The sequence below is a fragment of the Peromyscus eremicus genome, chromosome 2 (genome assembly GCF_949786415.1).
Source record: "Peromyscus eremicus chromosome 2, PerEre_H2_v1, whole genome shotgun sequence".
NCBI lineage: Eukaryota > Metazoa > Chordata > Mammalia > Rodentia > Cricetidae > Peromyscus > Peromyscus eremicus.
This window is the reverse complement of record NC_081417.1, coordinates 68760423-68769724: the sequence shown is the minus strand read 5'-3', so window position 1 is coordinate 68769724 and position 9302 is coordinate 68760423. Positions and strand designations below refer to the sequence as shown.

The 9302-nt window shown below is 41.6% G+C and overlaps 1 long non-coding RNA gene across 1 annotated transcript; it reads right to left on the bottom strand.

The window, feature by feature from the left end:
• Positions 1-2856: 2856 nt before the first annotated feature.
• LOC131904698 (uncharacterized) lies at positions 2857-6210 on the bottom strand. The gene is made up of 2 exons (XR_009377801.1): positions 4959-6210; positions 2857-3032 (listed from the first exon to the last, which is right to left on the bottom strand). It is a non-coding gene; the product is annotated as an uncharacterized LOC131904698 (long non-coding RNA).
• Between the last annotated feature and the right edge of the window lie 3092 nt (positions 6211-9302).

The window sequence follows — 9302 nt, the reverse complement described above, 5'->3', positions numbered from 1 at the left end:
TCTGTGCCCACCTTCCCTCCTCCATGCTGAAACTGCATCTAGCTTGAGCTTCTTTCTCTCAACCTCATGGGCCCCTTCTAGTTTCCTGACCCCTATAGTCACTACAGATTAAACACATAAATATAAAAAATGCAAAGCTAGGGTTCAACCGTGAATGCAATTACTAAATACAAGGTTACATATTTATTAATCCAAAATATAAACATGTTAATCTGATTCCCGAGCTCATATGTTCACCCTACTATGCACATTGACACATCCAGCCCGGCCTGTTCCCTGTTGGGATACTTAGATGTTTTAAGATTATTCTGGGACTCTTACTAACAAGACTTGGGTCTAAGTACTTAGTCTAAGGAATTGTTTTCTTATATCCTGGGGTGATTTGACTATTGAATGTCCTCCACAGAGACATGTCTTTATACTTGGTCCACGCTGGTGGTGTGGGTATGGAAGTGAAGCCTTGTTGGAGGAAATAGCTCACTTTGGGCATACTTTGATGCTTTATAGACTGGTCCCACCTTCCCTTTCCTCTGCACTTCCTGACTGAGGAAGCAATGTGACTACTCACTTCACACTCCTGTCACTATGATTTTCCACACTGTGGTGGGCTGTATACCTCTTAACCCTGAGCTAAAATACATTTTTCCTCCATTAAGTTTCTTTTTGTCAGGCATTTGGTCACAAAAAAAAGGAGGCAAATGACTAATATATACCCTAGGTCCTTGGGCATCTGATTTTGCTCCCCTCCAACAGGTTCTAGGTAAATCTGGGACTAGATACTCGAGTCTCAAGCTCCCTGTCACTCTGAGGTGGGTAGTTTACAGCTGGGCTCCCCAGTGTGGGCTCTCTGTCCCCTTCTCTGTAACTGAGCTCTAGCAGCAAGATTAGCAAATTTCAAAGTTCCTTTGACAGGAAGAGTATATACCAGCTTGGGGTATTTTTAAATGATTCCCTCGATGGACAAAAACAAGAAAAGACTAGCATTCCCTTTCAGACACCACTCACCAACCCCATATAAAGTATTCAGTTACTCCACTCCCAAGCTTTTATAAGCTATTCTTGAATACTGTAATGAGAACATATTTCTTAAATCACATCTTGTAGATTCTAAATTGAAAACACTAATAGACAAAACCATGCATTTCTTAATCATTTCAATCTGCAGCTCAGAGAAAGAGCTTCACTGTGCCTTTTCCCTTGGACAATACTTCCCTGGATCAGACAGGATTACATCTGTATTGCTTTGTCATGTGGCCATTTACAACCATAGAGGTGAGGATGACAATGATAATGGGCTGAAGCATGAACTCATGCTAACTCTTCTCTACCAAAAGAAAAATAACTGGGCATGGTGGCACATGCCTGTAATCTCAGCACTAGGGGGCTGGAGAAAAGCAGAAAATACATGAGCCCAAGATCAGCCTGACCTACGTATTAAAACTCTGTCTCAAAATAAAACAGTAAAGGGCTGAGAATGTGTCCAATGATAGAGAGCTTTCCCAGAAAGTGCAAAGTCCTGGTTTCTGTGGCTAATACTGCACATTTTAAATGTGTAGGCACACACATGTCTATAGTGTCGTATGTCTTTACTTTTTGGTTCATGTTTCTGAAATATTTAAAAGAACCTGGGAAAATCTAACAGAATTGGATAGGGAAAGTCTCTAAGAATGAGTCATAGTTACCAATTGTGTTTCCAAGCAGATATCAGTATATTTTTCTTAATATCAAAGAACAGAGCATGTGAATAAGAAATACACTGGGTGAGCCGGGTGGCGATAGCACACGCTTTTAATCCCAGCACTCGGAAGGCAGAACCAGGCAGATCTCTGTGAGTTTGAGGCCAGCCTGATCTACAGAGCGAGATCCAGGACAGGCACCAAAACTACATGGAGAAACCATGTCTCAAAAAGAAAGAAAGAAAGAAAGAAAGAAAGAAAGAAAGAAAGAAAGAAAGAAAGAAAGAAAGAAAGAAAGAAGGAAGGAAAGAAAGAGAAAGAAAGAAAAAGAAAGGAAGGAAGGAAGGAAGGAAGGAAGGAAGGAAGGAAGGAAAGAAGGAAGGAAGACACTGAAAAGCTAGAAAAGATGCATCTACTATCCAAGCCACTGAAATCCCCTTCTTCACTGACCATAGTAGCAAACTTCTAAATGAAGACTCTATGACTTTAAGAAATCAAAGACCCTGGCATACTAGAAACATAGCTAATCACGACTGTCAAAATAACTCATGTCTAGTTTGCTTAGTGTACAGTGTTTATGTGCAAAACGAAATATCAAGGCTTTGTGGTTGGCAGCTCCTCACAGCTGTCAGAGGCCAATTTCCTTATCAGTCCAGCAGGAATGTGTAATTAAAGACAATAGCCTGAGCAGCTGTATTGGCAAAACACATCATTTATCTCCCCTTCCCCCGTGCCTTCTGCTCACAGAGCATCAGCTCCATCCTCAAGGCTCCATCAAAAGGCAGAGCAGTAGAAAACACAGATCCATTTCCCACTGTGCATTGCAAAGGTCAAGAAACAATGCACTTGAGTTAGAGTTGAAATCCAGAAGTTCCTGAGATAGGGAAGTTTTGGAGAATAATAAGAATTATCCTGAGACAGGGATGGTCTAAAGTATTTAACAGTAGGCTCCACAAGGGCAAAGCCCAGTTTGGAACATTTTCCAAATTGTGTAGTTTGCATCCTCCCACAGAACTGATTTCAAGCTATGAACGTATCACCAGACCCAGAATCTGGGGCGAGCTGGGAAGAGGCAGAGCAGGGTTCTATGACATAGAATTTCTGCTACACACACTTAACACAACAGACATGAATAATCTCATGAGCACAGGTAATAGCAAAGAATAGTAAACTAGGAAGCCGTGGTTTTGAATATTTATTGCCTCTATAATACAATGTAATTTATTAAATTTTTATGTAATTTAATTTTCAGTAATAGCTAGGTTTAATTACCACTTTGCAGAATTCCTGAAAGCAGTCATCTCTCACACTGGCTCCAGGCCATCACCGTCTGTCTACACACCGACTGCCACGTCACTACAAGTAACAAATGGCATTCTGGTCATTAACAACGAAAGAGAATGTATAACAACATTCATCATTAACAGCAGAATTTGTTTAGTTCTTTAGTAACTCTCCTGAGAACGACCTTTCCAGAATGATCTCCCTGAAGCCAGCAAAAGATTCATTTAGGAAATGCTCATTGTTGTTACCAAAACAATGAAAACCCAGACTCTTTCATAATAAGAAATGTTGAGAATATATTTTGCTACCCTTTCTTCACATATGTCTAACCAGATGCTCATAAGAAATTTGGTCCAAAGCACTGAGACAATAAATTCGGAGCGAGGTAAAGGGGATCCTAGGAACCTAAAAAAGATGTGATCTAAAAATAAGCAACCATATATGTACGTGCTTAAAACAACCACTACCCAGGCTCCAACTTCTAGAAGGATGGAGATGGTGACATGCTTATTCCCGGCATCCTTAGCAACTGAAAACTCTGGCAACTATCTTGGGAGAAACTAAACTGAAACGTAGAGAGGCACAGAGAAGCCAGCGGATGCAAGCTGGATGGCTGCTTTAGCACTTCCTACACCTCAGACTGAGAGGTGAGCAATGCAGACTAGACCTTGCTCCAGTGTGCACCATCTCCATGGAAGACTTGGTTGTGATAACGCTGGCAGGATCTTAACTACATGGATGTCAACATGCTAGCCGTGTTCTGTTGACGTAGTCTGTTGTTTGTCTGTTCAGATTCGGTTTTGTTTTCTTTCATAATAGAGCTGTGTGTGTGTCTGTGTGTGTGTGTGTGTCTGTGTGTGTGTGTTGTAAGCATGAGTGCACATGTGTGTACATAGAAGTCGGAGACTGATGTTGGAATATTTTCCTCAACTGCTCCTCCATCATATTATTTATGACGGGGCTTCTCACTCAACCTCGATGTCCCAGCTAGACTGGATGGCCAGTGAGACCCCAGGATCCACCTTCTCTTGACCAGTCTCCTAGCACAGGGATTACAGGTGCAAGTAGCCATGTCCAACTTTTATGTCAATTCTGAGGATCCAAACTCAGAAACTCATGCTTATAAAGCAAGCAGCTCCCCCACTGAGCCCTGTGGTAGAAACTCTTCTTAACCTTTTAAAAATTAAATCAATTTTAACTGGCACTTAAAAACACAAAAATTGTACATGTTAATGGGGTAATGTTTTGGAATCTATGAAAAGGATGGACGTGAAAACATAAAAACCAACAATTCCTCTGCAGTATCCTGAGACCGTGCAGCCTGCCACACAGTGCATGCTTTTTATTAGAATGAAGACTCCAGGGTCTAACAGCCCCCTGGAGTATTAGAAAATGCCATCACATCAGTCTGGAGAGCAGCTCTGTAAAGCATTTCCTGGATTCTAAACAGAAGTTCACAGACTCTGTCATGTGGGAAGTCTGAGAAGTTACGGCTTGGGGTACCAGCTCCTGAATGGGTCTTCTAAGGTGCTGAGTGGCCCCAGAACAGCGAGCACAGGTGCACCCACTTGCTAGCAGGTCATCTTCTTTCAAATAAAACCCCATCACAAAAACTCAGACGATGCAGAATTTTATAAAATGTTCCATCTGAACACAGAGTGTGTGCATCTGTACAGCCTTGAACTCTCTAAAAATTCTAACTAGAACAATTAAGAGGAAAAAAATGGGTGCATTCTTTAATAGTAACATACCCTTGGGTATTATAAAAATAAGTGAAATGTAATTGGCCTGACCAGCGATTGCCTGATACTGATGGATCTCAGGAGAACACCAGATAAGGTATCAAGGAGGCCATGGCTCCTCCACTGTTGAAAGTCACTGCTTCAGGACTTCTACCCGGTCCTTCAGCACAGCAAGGCAAGAAGGCAGAGAGGAGCAGCCCCTCCCTCATATACAAAGGAAACCATTATTCGGTCAAGGCTGACATTCAATACGCACCTCAGCCACGTGCCGTACTGTTTCACGCTGTGTGATTTGATGAAGTTCTCTTCTCACTAGCACACTGAACAAAGGACATTTCCTGTTTGCATTCGTGATTCTCCTGCAGGATGAGGAGTGAGAAGGTGGGTGCATGAGGGACCCACACAGACCCCACCCTTACCTGCCCGTCCGTTCCTCAGTCTACTGACATCTGCCCTCTCTGCCTCCAGGAGCCCATGTTGCCCCAGGTCAGAAGAATCTTGATTCCTGTCTATCCCAGAGGTACTATATCTGGAACATTTTTCTCGGGGAGCTTCTTGTTTAGGACTTCTGCAGTTTAGGACTCTGTCTCCCTGGTCGTCACCCTGCCCTGCAGGGTAACCTCCTCAAGCAGGCACATTTGTTTTTCTTGGAAGATTATCTGTTATCACGTGAGAAAGTGAACAGGGGTGACTCAGGCTGTGCGCGTGTCTGGTACAGAGTGGTATGGCTCCTCTGAGTTCCTCCAGCAACCATTCTCTGGGTAGAGACAGGCCTGGAGATGGAGAGGGGGCCACACAGATTTCCAGAAGGAGGAAGAGCACTACCCATTAACAGAGATGATGGCACAACTCCACGAACCCTGAAGCAACCTTTAAAGAGGAGGTGAAGGTGTGTGAAGGGGCTCTGAGTAGGCACAGAGGTCCAACAGGAGCAGAGTGACAGCGTGACAGGAAGGTATGGCCAGGGTCTATGTGGTTCCTCATCTCACTGAAGATCAATATTGACAGGAAGAGAGCCTGCTGGTTTTGAATGTGAACATCTCTTCAGTGTGCTGTTAGAAAGAGAATCAAATTAAATTGCTAAGTGAGCTCTGGAAGATATATTAGGTGAGAACTAGGTAGAAATGAAATACATCTTGTGACTACAAAGGGGAAAGGTATACTTAAATATTACTTGAAAATGATTGAAAGACTCAGGAAATGCTATAAACAAAAAGCACAAAAGGTGGGGCCTGGGAGAGCCTCATGAAAAGATTCTTTCTATGTTCAGTGTAGTGATACACTTACATGAAAGTGTCTCTTGAACCCTAAAAGACTAAACTGTCAAGCAGACCTCACAACAAAGTTATCAATAGGCTGTGAAACGAACTTGCTGTCCTACTGCGTACCCACTCTGTTAGTTTAACCTGTCTTTAAGCGAACAGTGTAACCAAACTTACTGTGCCATGCAGTTCTCATGAAATCAGCGTTTACAACTAAGCTAATGCATAGCTTTAATCCTATGTACTCTGCCCCTGACCCAGAATAGTGTGTCTGTGTCTGTGTCTGTGTGTGTGTGTGTGTCTGTCTGTGTGTCTGTGTGTCTGTGTGTCTGTGTGTCTGTGTGTCTGTGTATCTGTGTTGTAATCATTTGCTGTAATCAACCAACAAATTGAAAACAGCTTTAAACAATAAATATCCCATAAATATTGGGAATAACATATGGCTATGGCTTGACATCATAGGTAACATCAGAGGGTGCCTTGTGTTACTTTGTTTTCATTCCTTAATGAGACATCAAGGCACCCTCTGACGTTATCTCTGATGTGCTAGCTCACTGACACGGTGCTGGAGGTCTTCCTTTCCTCCCTTCGCCCCTCTCCATGTAAATATATTTGTGCACTACTCAATAGACATAACTTCTGACCTAGGGGGTAGGGGTGGCAATCTCTCCCCGCCCATGCCACCACATTAAGAATACTTGGTAGAAACATCGTATTCCCGTGGCTACTCATTGTTACATAGTCTGAAATTCTGTCTGTTAGGATGATGGCATTAGGAGATGAGTTTGAGGGGATTATTAGAGCCTAAGAATGAAGCCCTGGAATTAGTGTCCTTGGGTGTGAGAGCAATTATTTGGCTACTACTGTGTGAGTACACATCAAAGAGACACCTGTCCATGGACCAGAAAGTCAACCCACTCTACATCAAATCTGAGGATGTCATTATCTTGAACTTCACAATTACAGAAAATAAATTTGTGTTAGTTATAAACCACTCAGTTTGTGCTATTTAGTAACAGCAGCCCAAATGTTATTTATTGTCTTATTACTAAGACATCAGTAATATTTAACCACTTCCTAGTGACTAAACTGAAGACTTACTAGTCTTCAAGAGGGCAGAAGACAGTGTCTTGCACACAATGTCCCTCTCCATCAAGCAGTTCCCAGAGGAAAATGAGCATCCTTGAATTTAGGAAGAATAATGGGATCAAAGAGTCAGTTCCTGTGGCTCCATCTCAAACTCCCTGGCAACCAGAAAGTAACTTACAATGTGAAATCCAAAATGAAATTCTAAGAACTCTACAACAGCCAATACTTTATAAGTCTGCAGAGCAGGAATTGACAGTAAAATGTGTGTCAGTTGTGTTGTAGCCCATAATGCCACCAACTATTTATTTCTTTCCCTGCAAAAGAGTAAATCCTCACCATTTGCCCTGACTCCTTGCAGGCAAAGCACATCTCCCTGACCATTGTCAGAGTTGGTCATGTACTTAACTTACAATTTCCACCACACAAAACAGAAGCATATTTAAAGAGAGCAGTGTGTTCTTGACAGGATTCATCTTTACAAATGAAGGCCATGGAAAAGGCCCAATGGAGCAGAGCTTCAAGCACAGCTACAACCTTAGGCAACCCACAGCAACAGGAGGGTCACAGGACCCATCCATGGAGGGCCAGGGAGTTGCTGCAGAATTGTTCTAAGAATGCTTACGAAATTGTCCAACTCGATGCCTGACATAACGTCTTGAGATGTATCCAGGAAGTAAAAACCCAGAGTTCTGTGACCTCCAGAGCTGGCATCTCACAATTCTTTGCCAGAAACTTTCCCAAAGATAAAGTATACAACATCACTTACAGTCGCCACATTATCAGAGGAGTCAGCGTGGAGCCCATGGTTGTCACAGGACTGAGACTCACTAAAACCATTTTCAGAACTGACTGCCTTCCAGTTCTCCAGTGCCTGAAACTTATTTTAGAGAAAGAACGCATTTTTATTTCCCATTTTCAGCTACTTAACATTACCTAGATATCAAGAATCTTGGAAATCTTCCATTTTTACAGGCAATCTTCAATTAAAATGTAATTTCCTTATGTGCTATCATGAATTTGACGAAGATGCCTATGAGTATAGTGATATTAATATGAATCTGATCATTTGTCTTTTCCAAGAGTTTATCAGTGTGAGGCGATATTATCAAAGGACCTCAAGCTTCAGAGCCTAGTGTTATTAAAAATCAATACTGTCACCATGAACGACACATGGGTGTTCTTCTGAGAAGGAAACCACATCTGTAGTTTCATAAATGGATTTCAAATAAAGAGGAAAGCATTTAAAGGCAGGAAAGTCGAATGCAATCATCTGAGCAAACGCCCCTTTATGTCTCCTCTCATTTAAAAGAAAAACACTGGTAAACTGGTGATGTATCTCACCTTTCTAATGATAATGGTTTTCTATGGTTTTAACTATCTTAGATGACATTTCACCTATATAATTTTTATAAAGAGGAAATCTATAAGCTTGCAAGTCATTTAAATTCTATAAAAAGCAAGACCAGAATTTATAAATATGGTATTAGAGATAAATGAGTTCAGGTTACTATTTTATAAAGCACATCAAGATTCAGTGCTATGAGCACTCACCGAACATGTTCATCATTCCATCAGTATATGAAGCAGAGAAAGGGACTGGAAAAATTCCCAAGAAAGGTTTAGATAAGATGGTCATAGGCAGCATTTTATTACTAATTTTTTTTCTAAAAATGACCAATAAGTGTTGATATTGGTGTCCTCATTTATAAGATAATTTTGATGACCTAGTTACATTTTTGGCTTCAAAGCACTACAAAATTAGTGAGGAGTTGCGGGACCAAGTCTAGGCAGGAAGGGAGCATGGCAGATGTAACCCATAATTTATAGTCCTGAAGACAACTTGCTGAAGCTGAAAATGAAAAGCACAAATGAGGGGCTAAGAAAGTGAGCACTAGCCTCTCAGGGGATCAAGGTAATAAATATTTGAGTCCAAGACTGCCCAAGGCTCCCTGGGAAATACTCAACATTCTCAGTGAAATTCCACTCAAAGAATATGATTAAGCTAAGAGCAGACTGGCCTTCACAGGGGCTAAACCCAGACATGAGTCATCTCAACACCTTACAGGATTAAGGTGATCTGTCCAGATGAGATGTCTAGAGAAGCTAATGAGAATCTTGGCCAGGAAAAAAAAAAAAACAATGCAAGAGCCTCAGATTATCTTTAAAATTCTTCATGAACAATACCTGGCACTCTTAAGAAGAAGAAGAAGAAGAAGAAGAAGAAGGAGGAGGAGGAGGAGGAGGAGGAG